The sequence below is a fragment of the Acyrthosiphon pisum genome, chromosome A1 (assembly GCF_005508785.2).
Source record: "Acyrthosiphon pisum isolate AL4f chromosome A1, pea_aphid_22Mar2018_4r6ur, whole genome shotgun sequence".
Lineage (NCBI taxonomy): Eukaryota > Metazoa > Arthropoda > Insecta > Hemiptera > Aphididae > Acyrthosiphon > Acyrthosiphon pisum.
The window spans coordinates 145,759,712-145,781,884 of NC_042494.1; the positions used below are offsets into that span (position 1 = coordinate 145,759,712).

At 30.3% G+C, this 22,173-nt stretch overlaps 1 protein-coding gene across 3 annotated transcripts in view; it reads left to right on the forward strand.

The window, feature by feature from the left end:
• Positions 1-206: 206 nt before the first annotated feature.
• The window catches only part of LOC100162494 (serine/threonine-protein kinase NIM1), a 53,358-nt gene continuing 31,391 nt past the window's right edge, over positions 207-22,173 (forward strand). For 2 of the 3 annotated variants that reach the window (XM_008181252.3, XM_029488529.1), the window contains exon 1: positions 207-675. The gene's annotated coding sequence lies outside the window, so the exon portion shown is untranslated. The remainder of the gene's footprint in view (positions 676-22,173) is intronic. The other variant, XM_003242022.4, reaches the window with a different exon arrangement.

Consider the following 22,173-nt stretch of genomic DNA (forward strand, 5'->3'; position numbering starts at 1 on the left):
TATACGAGCCGCAGATAATACCATAACCTAGGTACGGGTACAGCGTATAATTATGTGCGCGACCGATGGCTGCAAAACTTCCGCCGGTGAACCGTTTTTTTTTCTCACTCTTTTCCCCGCCAGAACGAGCCGCCGCCGCGCCGCCTGACGTTTCCTGCGTGCATCGGCGGCGCGCTCGGCGGCAGTGGCGGCGCGTGGAGGTTTTTCGTTTTTTAAACGTTTGACCGCCGTCGGTCCGAGAACACGGCCGTCAACGCGTCGCCCGTCCTCGCGCGTTATATTATTACAATATTGTTGTACACGATTTTAATACGGTTTTTTCCCCGCCGATTATACGCGTATAGTGAGCGAGTTTATACTGTTAATATTAATATTATTATTATTGTTTGTCACGACGATAAAAAATTATAATAATACGTTTCGAGCGCGAGAAAAATCGTTTCGATCACGTGTTTATTTTTCGCACGAGTTTACGACGCGATACCGTTTTTTTCCCGTCGTTCGAGACCGACACAAGACCGAAGTCTGCAGCACGTCAAATCGACCTTTTAGATCTTTAATATTATCTACATTACTCGAGCGTATTACATAAAGCGCCAGAGAAAATCCGTGTCGATTGCCGCCAACCGCGACTACCAGAAAAACGAACCGCGACAACGACGCGCGTCATATTTCGTAAGTCTCACTGCAGTTCATTATTATTGTTCATTTATCTACTCGTGTCAATAATGTCTATAATCTATAGAAACATAGAGTGTCTACATATTATTATCATGTAGTTGAGACTCAGGTGTTATATACATTATAATATAATAAGCAGGGCTCGGAAGTTGTAGCAAATGCATATTTTTCTTGGTTCGTCCTAGAACATCCAAAGTAAGATACAAATATGTATCACACTTCTCTGATGTCATACACGAAATTTTATTTTGCTATTTTTTGCATATTTACTGTTTTATTTTTATTTTACTAATTTAGGATTTATAGTGCTATTTTTAGGCATATTTTCTTAATATACATAATATATACCTACATATTATACAAAATATAGGAAATTATCACATTATGTTGAAAATAATGATTAATTTGGTTAGGAAATAGGAAATAAATAAATCTTATAAGTACTTTATAGTTTATACTTATACTTTTACAAACATATTTAAATAGGTAATTTAATATATATTTTGTTAACGGTTTATAATTCAACTAGTCCAGACAGTCCCTGATGTCTGAGCCCAAAAATTTTATAAAATTGTATAATTACATTTAACTTTTTAAAATAAATTTAATTTTTTCAATTAAACTGCATATTTTTTGATTTTTTGTGCTATTTATAGCGCATATTTTGGAGTTTTTAAGTGCATATTTAAGAGCTAAAAAGTAACATTTTTAGTGCTACAACTTCCGAGCCCTGATAATAAGGTATATATAGGTATTGACCGTACTTTGTAGACGTAGACATATAAAGTATAGGTACATAGCCGAAGTCGTGTGATGTGTACAGCCGCGACCGTAAGGGCGGTAGTCCCACTGAGATTTTATTCAAAGCCAGGATTTTGGTATCAACATTTTTAAAACAAATATATTTTTGGTACTATTATATTTGGGGGGGGGGGAGAGGGGTTAAGGAGGTAAGTTAGAAAAGTAGCTTAGAAAAGTCCATACGATGTGGGAAAATTATCAAAAATATTCTTGTCGTATATAGGTGCAAGTTGCGCCGCGCAACAATTCAGTAAGTTGAAATATCGTTAATTTGCTCATTTTGTCGTTTTCAAAGAAGTTATATAGGTAACTTTGGAAGGGAATTATGGTTCAAATTTAATTTACAGCGACTTTAGAAATGATTATCTCTCGATGCCCTTGGGTGTATTGTGTATAATATTATAGTTATTACTTTATAGGTATCTATCTAATTATACTGCAGTATTGATGCTTTGATGTATTTGAATAGCTACCTGGAGTTAATTGCACGCATAACTGCATAATGCATTATTATCATATTAATCTTGTGTACGACCGTATAATGATAACCATTTAATCATATTCTCAGTGATACTGCCTATGTGATGTATATGATATTATTATGATATACCTAATAAATATAATATGTCTATAATGTTTTTATTCGTGTTACAATATATATTAAATATATCAACGTAAAATTATAATGACACGGTGTATCTATAACCATCGATAAATTGTGCGTACCACAGTTATAAATGAATAATGTTTTCTTCAGGATTCGTCCAATTCAATAAATATAAAATGTATAATACACTAGGTACCTATATAATGTGATATTCAAATCATTGCCGCGATTGCGGTGGTTTGTGCCATTGACTATAAAATACTAAATTTAAAAAATATTTCGTTACTTTTTGGGCTATTTAAAATTATTTGAAATTTTAGATCTCTTTACGAGTATGTGTATAGTGTATTTAATATTCATTATATTAAAGATATCTAGGTAAAATTATCAAATTCAATAAAAAAATCTTGGAGATCATAATAACTATAACTTTTTGCTTTGTACGTTATATTATATTTCCGCAATACAACCGGGGGATGGGTGGGATGAACAAGGGAATGATTTCCGTCGGTAAAGTACTGTACAATGTCGTTGCCCTCGCGTTGCCGAGGGATGTTTGTTCCCTCTCGATGTTTGTTTATATGTATCGCGTATATTTTACATGCGTCTACGCGATCCAGATCGCAGTTTTGTTTTTAGTTTTTACCCATAATATATTATATAAGACCTACGTAACAACTACGATTTACCCACTATTGTACATAGTCGGTAGAAAATATATAACTACGAAAGACTGACATATTGACGATTTGAAATCTAAGGCCAGAGTGCAATTATTATTATCATATTACCTACAGCCTACACTAACATTACTGCAGTCGCCATCACAGTTACGTCTTCGTCGCGTCTTGGTCACTTGTGATCGTTGTGATTTAAACGTCAAAATATAAATCTAATCTGTGCTTATTTAAATACGCAGTCGTTGATTTATGAATAGTATGTGTATTAATTTATAAACTCGTGAAACACAATTATAATGAAAGCATTTAAACATTTTGAACTTTGAAAACTACAATAATTCAACTTCCAATGACAAAATACATAACGCGTTAATTTTAAACACCTAATTTAAATTCGTGAATAATGTTGATTTTATTTACTTTGTACTGTACCTATATAAACTTCAAAAACGTTATAAACCAAATTATTTATTTTTATTTTGAATAATATTGTATAATACCTATTATGTAAATTTATAGTTACACATTTAAGCAATTACTGTACCTAATTATTATTGATTAGTATTAATTAACCAAGTAAACAGATTAAAATCATATTTTTATTTATACAGGGTGATTCAGGTGGTACAAACTTTAACAGAATTATCTCATATTATATCAGAGAGTGGAATCGAAATCTTAGTGTTTTGTTTTTAAGGATTAAACAATCACAAAACTTGTCGTGTGTGGAAATTCAGTTTTGAGTAAAATAAAAATGTGAAGACATATTAATTGTATATACCCTATTGTAAATCTCAAAATCGCTTTCCATTTTGATTCCATTTGTCATTTACTAACATGAGACCATTCTCAAAGTTTGTACGAAACCACCCGACACACTCTGTATAAGTAGTATTAGCGCGTCCCATTCCAGTTGCCAATTTTTGAGTTTTAGAATTTTTACAGACAATAAATTATATTGCAGTAGAAAGTATTACGAATTAGACACCCATCACGCAGAATTGAGTGATCTATATTTCTATTACGATAAATCAGTTTGACAACAGACAAATCATTTCACTTCGATACGCTATCAAAATTATTTTAAAAGTACTCGTATTGGGTAAGATATACGATATACCTATCTTTTATATTTTTATGTATAAAGAAAAGCAGAATAACATGTAAATTCAATATATCGATTTAAAAAAAATTAATAATTTAAATTAATTATTTAAACAATGTCGTGGTAGGTAACGAATTTCTTTGTATGCAATTAAAAATTGATATTCGTTTGTAAAAAATATACTAAAATTGGACTGTGAGACATTACTACAATTAGGTATGTTATAATACTTCGTAACAATAATTATAAAACTGTAGGGAATTTTGAACGACTATAATAAAATTACGGGCGATATTCAACGCAAATCGCGCGTATATAATAATATATAATATGGGTTTGTGGGTTGTGCAATTTGTCATAGGTAAATCGTAAGTAATAAATATCAAATCATATTATAATATCATTAAGTAACTTTTTTAGTTGAATTTTTTCGGTCGATAACACTAACTACTATATATAGGTACACGACCAAAGATTCATAATATTATAAATTATTTTATGACAATCCCGTACAATTCAGTCGCGGTATTTTATGCGGAGAAATAGATTTGGCAGGCTGACAAAACGAGACCGAAATTATAATAATATAATGATGGTCTACCGGAGTGTGTATTCTGCAACGAAGGATTTGTGTATGGCACGTGCGACCTCAGACGTTTTTTTAAATGTTTTATTTCGAACCGTAATCGTAGGTATATTATAGCGATTAACACGTGGATATATTTTTTAACAATATAATCCCTTACGAACATACACGACAATCGGACCATCGTGGCATCAACATCTCAATTTTCAACCTACTATACTTAGTGCTTAAACACACAACCATATCGACACGTCGTGTACGCACATTTCACATTACTGACGACGAAACGCACACGTGAATAATATTACACGATTAGTATATTGGCAGTCGCCTGTGTGTGTAGATTGTTATTTTACTTATAGTAGGTAGGCAGGTACATTATTATAAATGTTTCGCCGTACATGGTCGAAAAATAATGTGTGATGTAGAAACTAGAAATATTAATTTACAAAGCATAATAATTAATATAACTTTAAATAAAATTGTAAAACACTTAAAATATTATTTTACTGATACATTTTTTTATCCCAATCTATGTGTGTTTTTTTTATATATATTATGTATAAAATAATTATATAGGTATTGGATTCATATATAAATTGTATTATTTAGAATTATCTGCATTTACCTGTCATATACCTACTGCAGTATACAACGATAGTACGGTACAATATATATATTATATGATAAGTATGGACAGTTGGCCACTCTTAAAGGTCATTATAATTGTTTTGTTTGACCTAAAAATGATGCCTCGAATTTATATAAAATATTAATAGGTAGATGTTTCCTTGGTAGGTATACAAACCTTTTTTCTTTCAAACATAAATATATTATATGCTATTATGGTTATTACGATAGACGTAGATAAAAACTTAGACAACATAAAATATATTATAAATATTTGCTTTATATATAATATAATATACTTTATATATTCGATTTACAAAGCGATACAAATCGGTTATTAATCGTTAGTAAAAAAAGAAAATTTGATTTGTATAATTCTGTTACCTATCCATTTATTTATAAAAAAATAAAAATAAAATATATTACCCTATACTAACTACATGGCTAGATTTGTCGATATACAAGTATACTAAGTGGATCTACCACTGACCACTGCTCAATATTGCAATTTTCAGAGATTGTAATCCTTGGCCCCGAGAACCTATGTATAGTGTTATTTGGTTTTAGTGTAATTTGTTTTAACATAATTTGCTACGTCTTTTCATTTATAACCCCATAAAGGTATTTTATAAAAGCAATATAATGTCCTTAAAAGTAGGTAGTGACATAAAAAAAACCTTAATATGTACCTATAATCAACTAAAACAAAAAAAAAAACAAAAAGTAAACAGTTTAGTAAACTTTTTTTACAAAATTGTTTCTTTAAATAATATTATAATTATTTAACTAAAAATATTTGTATATACCATGTATTGTTGTCCTAAATTATTATCTATTGATTAGTTTGGTAAATATTAGTATAAACGTGTTTGATATACATTTTTAAGAATACCCAATACATTATAGAATCTTTAAAAGTTAATAGTTTATTTCAGGTATTATGATATTTATAATTAATATTGTTCAAGAATCAAGTTGAACTATAAATCGTCTATTTATAATCCTCAGGAGAAATATATTATTTTTTTAATTAATAATTATTGGATATACGGTATACCTATATTCACATCTTAAAAGGCTTAATGATATATAACATGTGAAACTTTATCTTAGCGTATATCGACCATTAAGACCATCCCTCGACACACATCCAATCCTCCGATTTTCTTTATCAGCGTGTTTTCCAGTCTAGTCCTCGACTCAGGGATTCTACATCTTTTTAATTATATCATTCCATCTCAAACGACGTCTCCCAAGGGTGGCCTTTTTCCTACAGCAGGATTCTCTTCCATAGTCACGCTTAAAAGTTGGCCCACTGTAGTAATCTTCGGCCCCTGATTGTGTCCAATGCATATGAATATGAAACTATGAAGGTTAAATAAAAAAGTACGGATTCGATGAAGGGGTGGGGTATAGTCGATTCTACTTTAAGTTGGTTCAAGTAATATGTACGTATTAATTATAGTAAATTCTTAAATATCAAGATGTTAATTACACCTATAATAATACAGTTCGGTATTTGACATTTAAACAAAAATATATATATCTAAGGTCAGAAAAGCTAAGTAGCTGTGCATATCGGGTGTGCAGCTTTTAAAAACAACGATCACCCATTATTAATAATTTTATATTTTGAAACAAAGTTAGTTTTTGTTAGTAATTTATAACTTAAAAGAGCATCTAAAATATTTACAAAGGGTGTACGACAGTCGACAAGGAAATACATTTTTACCCTTTAAATGTATACCGTACTAATCTGCTCATCTATAGACGTTAAATGCTTGTAAATTAACTTTTAGTTTAATATTTTACAGTGCATATAGCTGTGTACAATTAATATTCTGCTAAAAATCTAAATATCACTGATGATTGATGAAGTGATAAAATAGAAATTAGTTTTATTTTTGTAAACAATAAATATGTATATTGTCAACACGCTACGGTAGCATTTGTTACATCCTATGTATAAATTATCCACTAAATACACAATGTCTATATAATTGACTAACGCAAAATAAATCAGCTAATAACTATAGCCTTAGTCACCGGGCTTAAGTTCAATAAAAAAAAAATAAATAAATACACTCGACATTTTTGACTCCATCCAAATTATTATTTATTATCTGTAAGTAACACACGGCAGACAGTTGTAGTTCAATAGTCACCATCAATACAAGCGACCTCAAAAATAAAATTATTACCAGCCATCTTCCGATATATCTACAGTAAAGTACCTAATATCATTGAGTATATACTGTACTTTGTATTGATATATAACCAATGCTACTATTTAAAATATATGTTTATAATTTATTTTAGATTATCAAAACCAAACGTGTATTTTTATTGATAAAAAACTCTTGCACGAGTGCTGCTCAAACCCTTAGATACAGAAAACTCATCCTTTAAAAAAGTAATCCTTCGGGCTTTCCGGAAAACTAATATCGTAATAAGGGTCGTAGAGACCACGTTACACAACTTACACTACACACTACACAGCCACTTCACACACAGTACACAGACTGTTATAAAAGCTTACTACAGGTAGGTAGGTATACATCAAATAGTTTTTGAATTAAATTTGTTTTTTAAGCTATAGAGAAAAAAGTCTTTTCAATCTGCGTTCGATAACCAATCTTTAGATACTAGGAAACGAGTGTTTTCCGAAAATTCCGTAGGAAAATAAAAATAAAAATATCTTCAATGTCGGAGCTGTAAAAATAGCCAGCGGATATTAATGATTATATAATCACTATTTAGTTACTGTATACAATTCGTGGATAATTCTTTTAAAAATGTTTATGTACCTAATTCAAAATTCGAATGAATAGTTTCTTAGTTACCTATTAGAATGTTTGTACTAAGGATACTATTGTCCTTAAAAATGGTTTTACAAAAATATAAAATAGACGCAATGTATTGGAACTATAATATTCATTATACTGGGGCCATTATTACAAATTATTTATGTTAATAGATTAATATAATTAAACACTAAACTTTTCAAATCACTATATAGCCTCCATATCTTATAAACCCATTACCACGGATCTTTTATCCTTGAAACACAAGTTAAATAACTTAAAAATTATACCCATAGGAATTTATTATGATTATGATACATACAATTTTTTAGAAAAATGATCTGTAAAATAAATTACATACAAAAAGAGGGTTCTCATTTGAAAAACAAAAAATTGAGTAGCCTCAGGTCATTATTTAAGACTTTAAGTACTAAAAAAATATTGAAGAATTCAAAAAAATGGTTTATGAGTATATTTCAAAATTCAAATAATCCGTTTTTAAATAACTGCATTATTGAAGAAAAAAATGGGTGAGGGTGCTCGGTGAATCACCCTGTATACGAATTGACTATATAATATATTAATAAAACGCGTTACTATGTAGCTCAAAAATATATTTATGTTCTACAGAGTACATCTATATATTTTTTTAATTAACATTTCTATAAAATATAAGTTTTAATCTAACCGTAGCTCGTAGATACCGATATTGTATAATTGATTTTTTTATATAAATTTTATTTCCGTAGATCCATAATAATATCGATTATTATTGTAAATTTGTAATATTGTACAATATACAATTACTAATGGACATTGCAGCTCATTATACCTTTCGCGTGGCTTATATATATTTAACATTCCAATACCTAGGTACCTAGACCAAGACCAGCTCCAATATCTAAGCAAATAATATCGAACATTTCCTTTTCTACGTTATAAGAGTACTTAATATATACACTGAAACCGGATTGTAAACAAATCGGAACCATCAACTTAAATCTCAAATATAGTTTCAAGACGATCTGGTTGTTATAATTTATACGTCAAATATACAGCCTTTATGTCAAACCCATTTTCATTTATTAAATTTATTTATAATGGATTATAATCAATTAAAAATAAACAGTAAGGAATATTGATGAGAAAAACTTTATAATATGTCAAACCTTATGAACGAAATTCGAATATTTCATTTAATAAGAAAAATGTGTATGTAATATGTATATACACATTATGTCATTATGTATTATGTACACACAAACGGCTTTATACATAAACACATAATCACAATCACGAACCATTTTGTTATACTTCGCGCGGCGATGACAGCCTTGAGTGTAAATAATATTATATTATAGACGAGTCCGTTGTTTTTATTTCGAGTAATAATTAAAAAATAACAGTTTTTGGCCATTAAATATGTGTTAACAAACACCAATACGTGTTAAATTTAAATTAATATTGTAATAGAATATTTTACAACACGCATAATATTTAGTATTAACTACCTATGTATATAATGTTATGTATGTATATATAATATTATGTATGGAAAAATAAAATATTCCCTCTAATTGTTTAATAGCGTATTAACGCTATGATTAATTATATCACGCAATGCATTTATAAATGTTGGTTGGTGAATGCACTTTTTGCATATCATTTTTTTTTCAATCGTAAAAACGTGAACTTTATATTATTATTACAACGTGGTCCGGTGAGGCGAAAATTAATTTTTTTGCAGTTTCGAAACGTTTCTTTTATATAATTTCATATTTAATTGTGGGTAAAAAAGACACTGCTTACGTGTTCATCATTATTGTATCATCTTATTGTTAACCTCGATCGGTGTTTAAACATATCAATGGAACTGGTTATTTTTGTGTCTCAAGAGAGAATCATATCGGTGTATATAAAAAATCTTGTCGGATTATCGCCACACGTGGTATGATATGAGTCTCGACTCTCGAGAATGTTTGCACGAGCCATGTTATGGCGTGCAGTGTTTATTTAAAATCCAAAGCGAGCGGTGTTTATCAAAATATTTTTTCTTAGGCATTCTATACGTATTTTTCTTTAGGTATTCTGTGGATGTTAGGGTATTAAGGGATCGAATTTATTTTAACCAATTCGGTGACGTACAATCGTTACGACTTTATCGATTAAAATTGAAATCGACACCGCAGGCTACAGGGAACAGAGTATAATATAATACACGTTTGTATAGCCATTTAATTGACAAAGAACACATTTTATTTGGAAAAAAATAATTGCCTACGTTTCTAATTAAAATATTGATAAATAGAGCATTGGAGTTTTGTTTTTACATGAGAACGATTTTTTGTTATTTATGTATTCCATTCACGCGACTACATTAACTAACGATTTTTGCTGCTTAAAATTATCGCATATTTTAGTAATAATAATAATACCTAATAATTATTTTCATAATAATATACGATCGTAAGGATATGATAATATTCCATACTGCTATTATAGTAACTACTAATGATATAAGTGCAGCATTTGGATGAAATGTTAAACAAAATTGAAAACTGGGTATTAATAAAATATTAAATATAATATATTATATATGATGCAGACTCGAGTGTGAGGGTTGGGATATTATATACAAATGTTTTTAACACTGCAGTAAATTGTGTTCATAGTGTAAGTAATCCTTGAGGAATCCATAAAGACTAAAAAAATAGTGTTTGTTTTCAAGTATAGCGTCTCGAAAACGCTCAATCCAAATGAAATACAATATTTTGGTTTATACCTACTTAATAAACATAATACAAGTACATAATATATATATATACTTGTATCCATGCATAAACTTAAAATATGTAAGTTGAGATAAGTCCACAATTTATTTTTACAAATAAGTATTTAGAGTGGTTGAAAATATACGCATTATAGTATATTTTAATTGATAAAAAAAAAATAATTTCAATTGGTAAATAATAATTAAAAGGTCCTATGTATATTATTTTAGAATGAAAACGAGTCGATCAATAATAAATTATACTTATTATTTCCCTGTGCCCGCAAAAGAAAAGAAATCTGCAGAGTACAAGCTATAACAGACATCACAATAGTAATTCAGATTTTACTGTTTATCGACAAAAAAAACAGATGTATACCTACTGTTCCAATGCAAGTAATGTATCATGTTCCAATTGCTGCAGTAAAGTAGAAGTGAAAGAAGTTTTACAACGCATCAACAATATTGATGTATTATTTTGTTCAAAATTTTCTTACCCATATTTCGTCGTCCACAAAATGTTGGTCTTCAGAAATTAGTGTCAAACATAATATTAATATACGGCGAAACAATATTATACACGATTATCGTAAAACGTTTCGATGACCGCGCACGCATCATGCCTCATGTAGTCATGTCTGTATAATATATACATATAATATAATATTTTTGTCTTCTGGGTCACGGGCACTGCACGCACACACTATAGGCATAGTAAAAATGCATATTATATAATATTCTATTGATATTATGATTATTATTACTATCATTATTATAGCTAGGGGCTAGGGGTGGTTTTTTTTTAAACGAAAAGAGCCCGCGGGGCTGTATCGTGGCCATATCGTGCCTCACCACCAACAATCGTAAAACACATTTAACGCGTGATCGTCGTCGGGAATAACGTTTCGTGGTAGAATATAACGAGCTGCACATAATATATGTATTATTATTATTATATATATATATAGGTGCCGTAGAGGTACGCACGTTATGTCATTATTCGAAAGACACACGATATTATACTAGGTATACTTACCTACATTTATATTTATACCTATAGTCAACACCGCGCGTTATATCAACGTATTATTGTACGGATAGGTATGTACAGTGTAATATACAATATTATAATGTAATAATGCATCGTAATAAGCAGTGCCTTATCATTCGCGTGTCGTAGGTACAACACACGTTCCGTTTCCGGAAAAATATAGCAAAGGAGTAAAATATTATATTATTATATAGTCATCGCCTAAGTATATGCAGCTCTATAGATGTAAAGCCTATATATAAAGGCGATAATAGAAGATATTATAATATTTTATAAAATATTTTATTATTCTTGAACGTCTACGACATCTTATAATATGAAAAATATAAAAATTATAACAATTTTATATCCACACTTTCACTAGGTAGGTAGGTAATAGGTATTTTCAATCGGTGATTTCTATAGATGCGTAGGTAGTATTAATTTAATTTGACTACGGCTTGAACTGATGTAAATGATTTAAAGTCTACAGTAGTATCTATTGGTTGTCTATTATGTACTATAATTTAGTAGGTAGTAGGTACGTTAAATTAAAAAAAAAACAAATTTCCAGTCATGTAAAGTATACATTTATTTTGTATTTAATGTACGTATTCGAAAAAGTATTAGAATACTTTAAAAATAAATATATTCTGAATACATATTCGAATACATTATTTTTCCTTGCTAATATTAATTATTGTCAGTTTTGGAATGGTTGGACATTTACGTGGGTCAATCATATTCCATTCAAAGAAAAAATACTATTGTTTATAAATATTATAATGTGCCCGATTTTCAATAGGAAAATTTGTTTGATCACTTTTATCACAAATATAAGCTATTTTTCGAGTTCAAAAATGTCATTTTTAATGAATAAAAAATACAAAAAAAAAAAAATATTCAGAATAATAGAATACGTGTATTTGAATAAAATAAAATATTTCAACACATTTACTCGAATACTTTACAAGATTGCAGATTTCATACTTTAACAACGGTAACATAATATTAATAGTAATACTATACACTTTCTGACCACCTTCGTCCGTCGCGTTTCCCGACTCTTGTGTGGTATACCTCATACTGGGTTAAAAACTATAATATAAGTTCATATAGTCTGGTAGTACATTTTTGTGCATATATATAGCTGACCTAGCTGGTATTATAATATTATATACGCTCGAGTGTGATATTCCGATCGGTTATCTCACCGCATTAGTGATGGTACTCGAGTTTTGGTATAATACCGCGTTATAAAGTTTTTTTTCACATTAATAATAATAATAATAATAATAAAATACGAACTTTTAAGCCCGTCTCATCCCCCGCCCTCGCGGGTCCCCTTTAGCAAGCGGTTTAATACGGGTATACATACATTATAATATATATAGAGCTACTTAATACAATATTATACGTAGAGGTTAATGTCTTCTACACGACGATAACAAATCCCCTTGGCATGCACCCCGCGCGTGGAACCCGAAGTTTGTGAGGCCCCCGAGTAACGTCCGACGCGCACACACACACACACAAATATCGATCCCTGCAGCAGCGCACCCATTTACATATATACCATAACTACCACCGGACAGTACTATTAAAACAGTCTCGTGCGGTAGACAGGTAGATAGGATCACACATATATACACGGTTAAGTACCACCACGACCTTCTCACCAACCACCAAGGTGCGGCGGTGTGCTCTCCTCCGCCAGAAGACCTTCGGAGCACAACGGTTTTCGCGTGTTTTACGCGTTAAAACTATAATAATAATAACAATAATTATCAACACAAAATTGCACCACCGCTGAATGTGTGTACAACGCGTAATAAGTGTATATAGGTATAGAGAAATTCGAACAATAAAATAATAATACTTATATGCTGTACACACGCAGTCCGTTTCGAAGGCTCAAGAATGCCCGGACGTCCTTTGACAAGAGCGGTGGGTCGACGGACCGATAAAGTGTAGCCCTGTATGGTTGTTTCCGTGGTGTGAGCTGTGTATATAATAATATAATAATATTATATACCCGATTTTCTCAAATAACCGAAATGTATTTTGTAGGTATGTATAGAATGTATAGGTATAGTGTACAAAGGCGAGTGTAGGGATTTTGATTAACAGCGGATTGAGCCCCATATGATGGGACCGAAAAAAACATTTCTGACGCTAACAATACTTGTGGTTCCGTGGAAATGTTTCTCAAACCGCACCCCAGTTTTTTGTTTGTGGGGCGAAAACTAAATGCGAACAAAATTTAAAAATGGTCAAACAAATTCATATTAATTGCATACTTACTAAATATTAGAAGAAAAAAATTATGAAAATCGTATGTAGGGGTGCTGGGGAAATATCGTATGTGGGAAACTGTCGCAGGGTGCTTCCCCCTCCCTAGTAGAAATTCTGAATTACAAAACAATTTTACAAGAATTTTTAAGTAAAATGAATACATATATTTTATCACGGACTAATAATTCTTATAATAATAAATTGATTTTACTGATACTTAAATTTCAAAATCATTTAAAGGCTATATTATATTGAATAATCATCATTATTTATATAAACCTGCAACAAATCACATTTACAGCATTGTTGACATATTTTTTGTTTTTAATTTTCGCATAGCGGAAAATTATCATTCAAATAGGTACCTACATCGTTAATATAATATGTTAATAATTATTATGAACACGATGGTTGTATACGTTTATTAATTATTGTCCTATAACAATGCATGCAAAGCCGCAGGGTACAGTTGAAATGAATTATTAAATATACCTATTGGTATAGATTAGGCGGGCTTAATTTCCACCAGGGCTAAGCCACCCGCTCAAGCCTTCCATATTTACGCTTATGATGCGGGCCGCGGGGTACCTATAATATATTATAATATACGAACGTATATACGTCCGACGTTTTTTTTGTTTTTAACCATAATGTCTCCGGATTTTGTGTTGTAAGGTATACGCGCTGATAGGTTAATTTTATGGCGATATGACATGCATAATGATATTATCATTCGGAACGAGTTGACCCGACTAAATTATCTCTGACTAAAAATCCACAATGACGTCACGGCGTATCCATACACACCGCACATGTCGCCAAAGGTACATCCACTACTGCAGTTACTTAGGTTACCGTAGTGTGCTCATATACCATTACCATATCATCGTATGTAGGTATATAATAGTATGCATAACTGCAGACTGTTACCACTATGTACCTTATATTATAGTGCAGGATATTGCGGTAAGACAATAACATTATAGATACTTACATTTATTTGTTGTTTAATATGCGTACTGTAGGGTAAAACCAATAGGCAGCTCACCCTCTTTACCCTTTACCTAATATTGCGTTCGTGCAAATTCTACACAATTCTCGGAACTGTTATGTTTTCTCAGAGTCATCTATATAAAGACAATTTTTAAAATATTTAGATTTTTTATAAATTCATATTTTATTATATTTATTATACCTATACCTGATTATACCTTTTTTTTTCATTTTTGAACTAAAAACTGGGGACGGAACTGAATAGTTAATAAAGAAATGGATAGGCCATGCTATTGTACTCTTCTTTAACGGGAGAGAACTTTTGTTACCAATATGGTTACAAAATGTAGCATTGGTTACTGAATATTGGTATCCTTGATTATTGATTATTGGTAATTGGTTATCATTATTAATTATTGACGACAACAAAATATTATCTTTCAACATTATCAATTATCCGGCAACCACTGTCTAACCACTGTAGTGACAAAAGTTCTCCTCGATCACGAAATGCTCTGTGTGACTGTGTATAAGGTATAGGGATGCCCCATACATTTCTTTATTATCTATGCGGAACTGCTTTCGCATTGTTTTGACTGAACCTGTACTTACCTAGAGTCCGTTGAATATTTAAAACAATAATATAATATGCAAAACATAACCATTTATTGGTTTACAGTTTAAATATTCGAATTACCAGGTATTTTATACGTGTATACGTCTTAAAAAAGGCATTGTATTAAAGGTATTATGCAGTGCATAGCGTGTGTAATATTAATATACAGTGGACGCCGCTTATTATAGACTCACGGATATAATAATGTTCAGTTGACAAGACTGAAAATCGCCCGGAACTAAATAGATTTAAAAAAAATGTCCGTTATAAGACTTATATTTTGCTCAAGGTCCCTTCCAATTTTACCAACAATAAATTTATATCAAATGTAAACATGTTTGGTAATATTTCGAAATAATTTAATTTTTAAAAAGTTGTTTGTGTTGTAGGTTTAGTGGTTTTTTTAATTATTCCGGTGGAAGACATAATAGCTAAAATGAGATAAGAAAAAAAAGTTGTGTCGTACGAATGCGCCAAAATCGTGTCGTACGAAAGCGCCAAAATACTAGATACATGTGAACCACGGTTAATAGATATTAAATAATGGATATTCAATTTAGAACTATATTTTAACAATTTATTATTGACAATTTGTTATAAGATCGAAAAAATCAACCGACTTATTAAAATTATAGTTTATTAATTTCCATTATATTTTTTGACAATTTTTTATAAGATCGATATTTTTAAATAACTACTTATATAAAATATTAATTTTGGCGCAAATGATATGTAATTTTTACACCTTTAGCGCTTATGTTATGTAGCCAATTTTTCATACCTTTATATTAATTTACAACAATCTTTATCACGTTTCACCTAACCGAGGCACAAAATGTAATTAGCAACACTATTACATTTGGTGCATATTTTCAAAATAGTCAAAAACAACCAAAAACAAAAAAAAAATAGTTTTTTTTAAAAATAAAAATGAATAATATTATATGAAAAACTAAAATAAAGTTAAAAACTAATTAGTATATTAAAGTTGACAATTAATGAAAAAAGGTTATTTTCGTTTCTCCCCGCAACTTTGCCTAAATTTATATATACAAATACAACTATACAATGTTCATTCGGTTCTAAGACTCGCTTTGTGCTGGTCGTCCTAAACTCCAAAGTGAGTCTATTATAAACGGCGTCCAATTGTATTATTATGCAGTCAATTTGACCTTTATAAATGTATAATTACTGCTGATAAGTATTTTTAAAATGACGTGCATTTGTGCAGACGAAAAAAATATCTGTAGGTCTTATACACTTATACATAATATATAAAATACATACTGTGAGTATAATAAATTATACTCTAGAAAAATATCAATGAGCACAAGCAGAAGTCAAAGATCGTTTTTCTGTTATTATTATTAGTGTAACGCCATTGTTATTCCAATATGAGTAGGTAGGTACATAATAATATCATCGACGACGTACCTATTTATTATAATATTATGACCAGGCCAATGGGCGCATATTTTAATATTATGTTGGTTATAGTTTTTTTTATAGGTACCTATATAATATGCAATGTGTACCGTGGGGAAGTGACCGGTCGTCGTCATAATAAGATTATGATAGTCATATTAAGATTTAAGATAATAATTATATTACTTTGCACTTAACTCGGTAAACATTCCTGGGAAACCACCGAGAAGACTTAAGAGGCCTCGCTGGTGCGTCGCGATTTGGCTTAGCTCGACTGATAGTAAGAAATACAAAAATTAATAAAGATAATAAATATAATAATGATACATAATATGTATGTAAAAATAAATACAAATGTTTATCACGACCGATTGTTACTGCTGGATAGCAACAAATTTCCTCAAGCTTTCATATTATCGTGTATTTTAATTTGTTCAAATGTTAAAATAAATATGATAGTAAAATGTAACATTTTGTTTTCGTAAATTGTACATCTCCGTCATGCCCCATCTAAGCTCGTTGTCCAGCAATTATCCGGTGACAATAATTACAATGACGAAAGTCGTGTCACGTTTAACAGTGAATTACTCATAAATTATGGAAGATACGATAACAAAATGTTTAAGGTATTCTCGTTATTATTCTGTAGAGTAATAAAAATGAAATAAAAACTGTACGCCGTATTTAGAGCTGTACGAGATTTCCTTTCAAAAATGATAATTCTTTACTATTATTTATAGTTTCATAAAAATAATTTGAACGTTTCTGTTTTGATTGTGTATATCAGTTGATAGCATATCTACGACCTACGCAATAAAAGAGATTTGAAATTAAAAAAAAAACAATACGATAAAAAGTTGGAAAGTTTTGTTCAAAAAAGTTAAATTGTTCATAACTAAAAAAATACAAAGTTAGATCCCCCAAGTATTTTTTCAAAAACTTAAGGAATACTATGATATTACCTATATGATGTGGGCCGGTCATTTCCCCACGGGACACGTTGTATATTTGTATAATAGGTACAACATGCAAGGCAACAGAAACGAATAGTATTTTGGTTTTACTCACTGCACCGACGTGGGATTTGATAAAACGCAAATGACGATAAATATTAAATTGCACGATATAATGTTATTTTTTGTGATCGAGATTCAAGAGGGACAATAGTATAATATATTATTTAATTGTGTGACAGTATAGCTGCAGTGATGCGCGCGCCTATATACAATGGCAGCATAATACGCTCAATTGACCAATTATGGGCTATAAACACTTAAATGTCTATTAACGCAAAACAAAGTTCATGTCCGGTAGCCGCGGTACCATTATTGTTTGTGTACAGCGTAAGCGTATTTACTGAATAGTTTTTATTAATTCGTCGACGTTTAAAAAAACTAAATCATACCGTTAAATCGATACCGACTAAATAATTTTTATTAATTCGTCGACGTTTTAAAAAAACTAAATCATGCCGTTAAATCGATAGGTACACGTGTTCAAAACGGTAACATTTTTAACATTTTTCGTATATCTATCTTTGTTTACCCACCAGCCATTTTATATCGAAATAAAACACAAATAATTGTCCGGTAGATTAGTGTGATAACTCATAAGTAACGCACTGCTATTATACTTCAGAATTGCGCAGGTCTTGATCGACAAAAGTATTTTTCGTTCTTTTTCTCGATTATATACATTTTTTTTATAAATAAAAGCAATTTATCGAACGTATTTGTTTTCCATATTATTATATTATTATTGTACGATTATATTTTGAAATAACATTCATATATGAACGCAAATATTGCCGAATGCCCATATGGAAATGCGTGCACGAGTATTATATATATGACGCGTACACTCATTGATTGTGTACATTGTCGTGAAAGGCGTAATTATATTATAAGCGGATATAATTAATTAAAAGCATTGATACCTATATAATATGTATACGTCTCGAAGATGTGCTTCGAGAGTGGAAAACAATTTACAATATTTGCACGGACAGTTGTTATTATATTATTATCTGTATGAAATATAAAATGTAAATCGAGTTTGACATCGTTCATAAGCGGCGGGGGCGACTTTGCCAAGTTTAATATTTATCGTGCGTGCTAGCTAACTCCTCTATATATATAGTCGTATAAGTAGCATAATATTATATGACTCCATAGTAAGTAGGTATCGTATATTATTATATATTTTATATGCAAAACCGGTGGTCCAACTACATGCTGCAGGAGTCTATATATCGCACTACCTATTTAATTCGTTTAAAATTATTTTATTATTATTGTTATTATTATTATTATGCAATTTCGAGATGGTCACGGTGGCCGCCACTGCCAATTTATATTTCATTGGTCCAATTTGTTACAAAGTCCCCGTGTCCCTACTGTCGTATATATATATATAGGTACACGTCACTATATCTGCGCAACGCTGCACCCACACACACTAGTTATAATAATTGTTATATATTAAATGGCACAAATTGCTCGTATATGTATATAGTCGGGCGTATTTAAGCATTTGACAATACTACGGCATGTATTATGTAATACGCGTCTGATAGGAAAAATGTAGGTATAATTTTTTAATAATTATTGGCGTTTTATACGCACCTATATATTATGTTCTATATCGAACAATAATAATAATAATTATCGACGACGTAGTCACTTGTATGTGTCGAAAATGCAGAGTATAATATAATATCAATTGAAATAGATTGATTGGCAATGAATGTATACTATGACGACGCGAAAGAGATTTATTTCGAAAAACGAAATATAAGTTCATCAAACGACACACTCCACCGCGCTGAACTCCCAGAACGATAGATGATCTTATCGATATAGGACCAGCAAAAATAGTTACTTGCAATTTTTCTACACGTCTTGTATGATATCTATAAATACATAAACATAATATCATTTATTCATCATTATTATAAATTGATTCAATGTATTGATGTTAGTATTTGGGAAGTTAGGTTGATATTTACAAAAATTCCATACTATATTAGTATATTATATAGTGAATGTTATTATAATTTATAATATACATTTTTTTTTTACTGATACTCTTGATTAAAAATTATGCATACATCATCGTTACTACATAGTCTGCAGGCCTGACAAGAAGGAGGAAAGGGTAATTCCTCGGGGCTTGGTATTTTAAGAAATTTGGGACTGCCTACTATTTTTTTTTAAATATGATCACAAATAAGAGTTTGATGGCCCCCGCGGGATCAGGTTTCTCTCTCCGCGGTCATGTACATAGTATAGCCATGGAACTGTATAATATATTATCTAATAACTATAATATACACTATGCAGTATGCGTATTGTATAAACTCGTGAATATTTATGTATAATATTATTATAAATTCATAAACGTTATTTTTTAACCGGAGGTACATGGACAGCGCAGCGTAAAGTTGGAACTCGGAGACCATTTCTATACATTATTATTTTAATAGGCATATATTTATTTGTTGAATTATATAAATATAAAATATATATTGTAATATTTGTGTGTTTTCCGGTCGGGATCAAGGACGTTTCCCGGGAAAATGTTGATACCGTACGTGACACGCGCAGCCGTTTCGGAATAAAATAATAATCTTGTAGAAGGCATATCAAACGCAGTAAATCAGCTCATACATATTTACGAACCAGTGTACATCTGCAAGTTACACTAAATAATAATGTTATACGTCGTATGATAATGTTATGATCTGTGAGCGCGTTTGATGGAAGTTTTTCTATGCACCCTCAAATAATTTTCTTCTAATGTTCTTCAAAATATCATCCCGTTTTCTCAATTATATTCCTCGTTCAAAATAATCCCCGTTAAAACCATTCCGTGTTTAAAATCATTTTCACATTTTTAATTTTTTAAGTTGGATTATCAAAATTACGTTCAAAGATTAATCTGTATTATACCTAAATCTAGAAAATTAAATGCTTTTAAATTAAAATAATTAATATTTGTTTATATTATAAAATATGATCATTATTTTTTTTTATTTTAATAATTTTAGATTCTGATTGAAACGATTAATGTGTTGATCTTACAATGAAGTGTGTTTTTTTCAATTTTTTTTTACATTTTTTTTCGTCTGTCATCACCTTTTAGGACAGTAAAAATGCTTAGATTTTCTTCAACAGTATCTTTTCTGATAGGAAAGTGAATCTAGTAGGTACTTTAAGGGGTCAAAAGTTTACCTTTTTGGTGCAACTCTTAGACAAATGACTGTAGGTGCATGACATTTTGACTGAATGTTTATATTAACATTTTCTATACACCATAACATTTTCCAAATATTTTGACATATTTTGAGCTCTTTACGGACATTTTTTACTTCCATTTTTCTTAGTTTTTATTCTATAAATATCAATAAAATTGTATTTGTTGCTTAAAAAATCTTGAAAATTTAATAGAAGGCTCCTAGTATTTTGTTTCAATGGCACATGCAAAAATGAAAAAAAAAACACACATCATTGTAAAATCAATACATTCATCGTTCCACTCAGAATCTAAAACTAGAATAACTATTCTAGTTATTTTGTTGTGATTGTATTATATTTAATTCGTGGTACTTGGAACTTCTAAAGTATACTATTATATATCTGTGATAGTATCACGGTTTGTTGTAGATGTATAACGCGTTATAAGTACCTAATGGATATTGTGTTGTTCCTGTGTATACAGTGTGATCACGATTTATGGTAACACTAAATATCTCAGGTGCATGACCTTGTATTGAACTGGAGTTTTCGGGAAGTGATAGGGAGCACTTAAATACATATTTTCAGACCAGTTTCAAATTTTTAGCTTACTCGGTACGCGCATGCGCGATACAACTTACTTTTTTTTAAATGGCAACCCCAGTTTTTTTCTGCAGATTCAGGTAGAGTATTTATTTTTAAGCATTTTTTGTATCAACAGTTTTTTTCTATTTTCAAAATTGACCATGTTAGAGTAAGTCAAAATTTAGATTTATGCATAATTCGTATTTAATGAAATTTTTATTTATAACCACTGGAAATAATAAAATAAGTGCCAAATAAATATTTAATTTACTTTATCTGTTTACAAAAAAAAAAATTGGATTTCTTTTTATGGGGTTATTTGAAGACTGT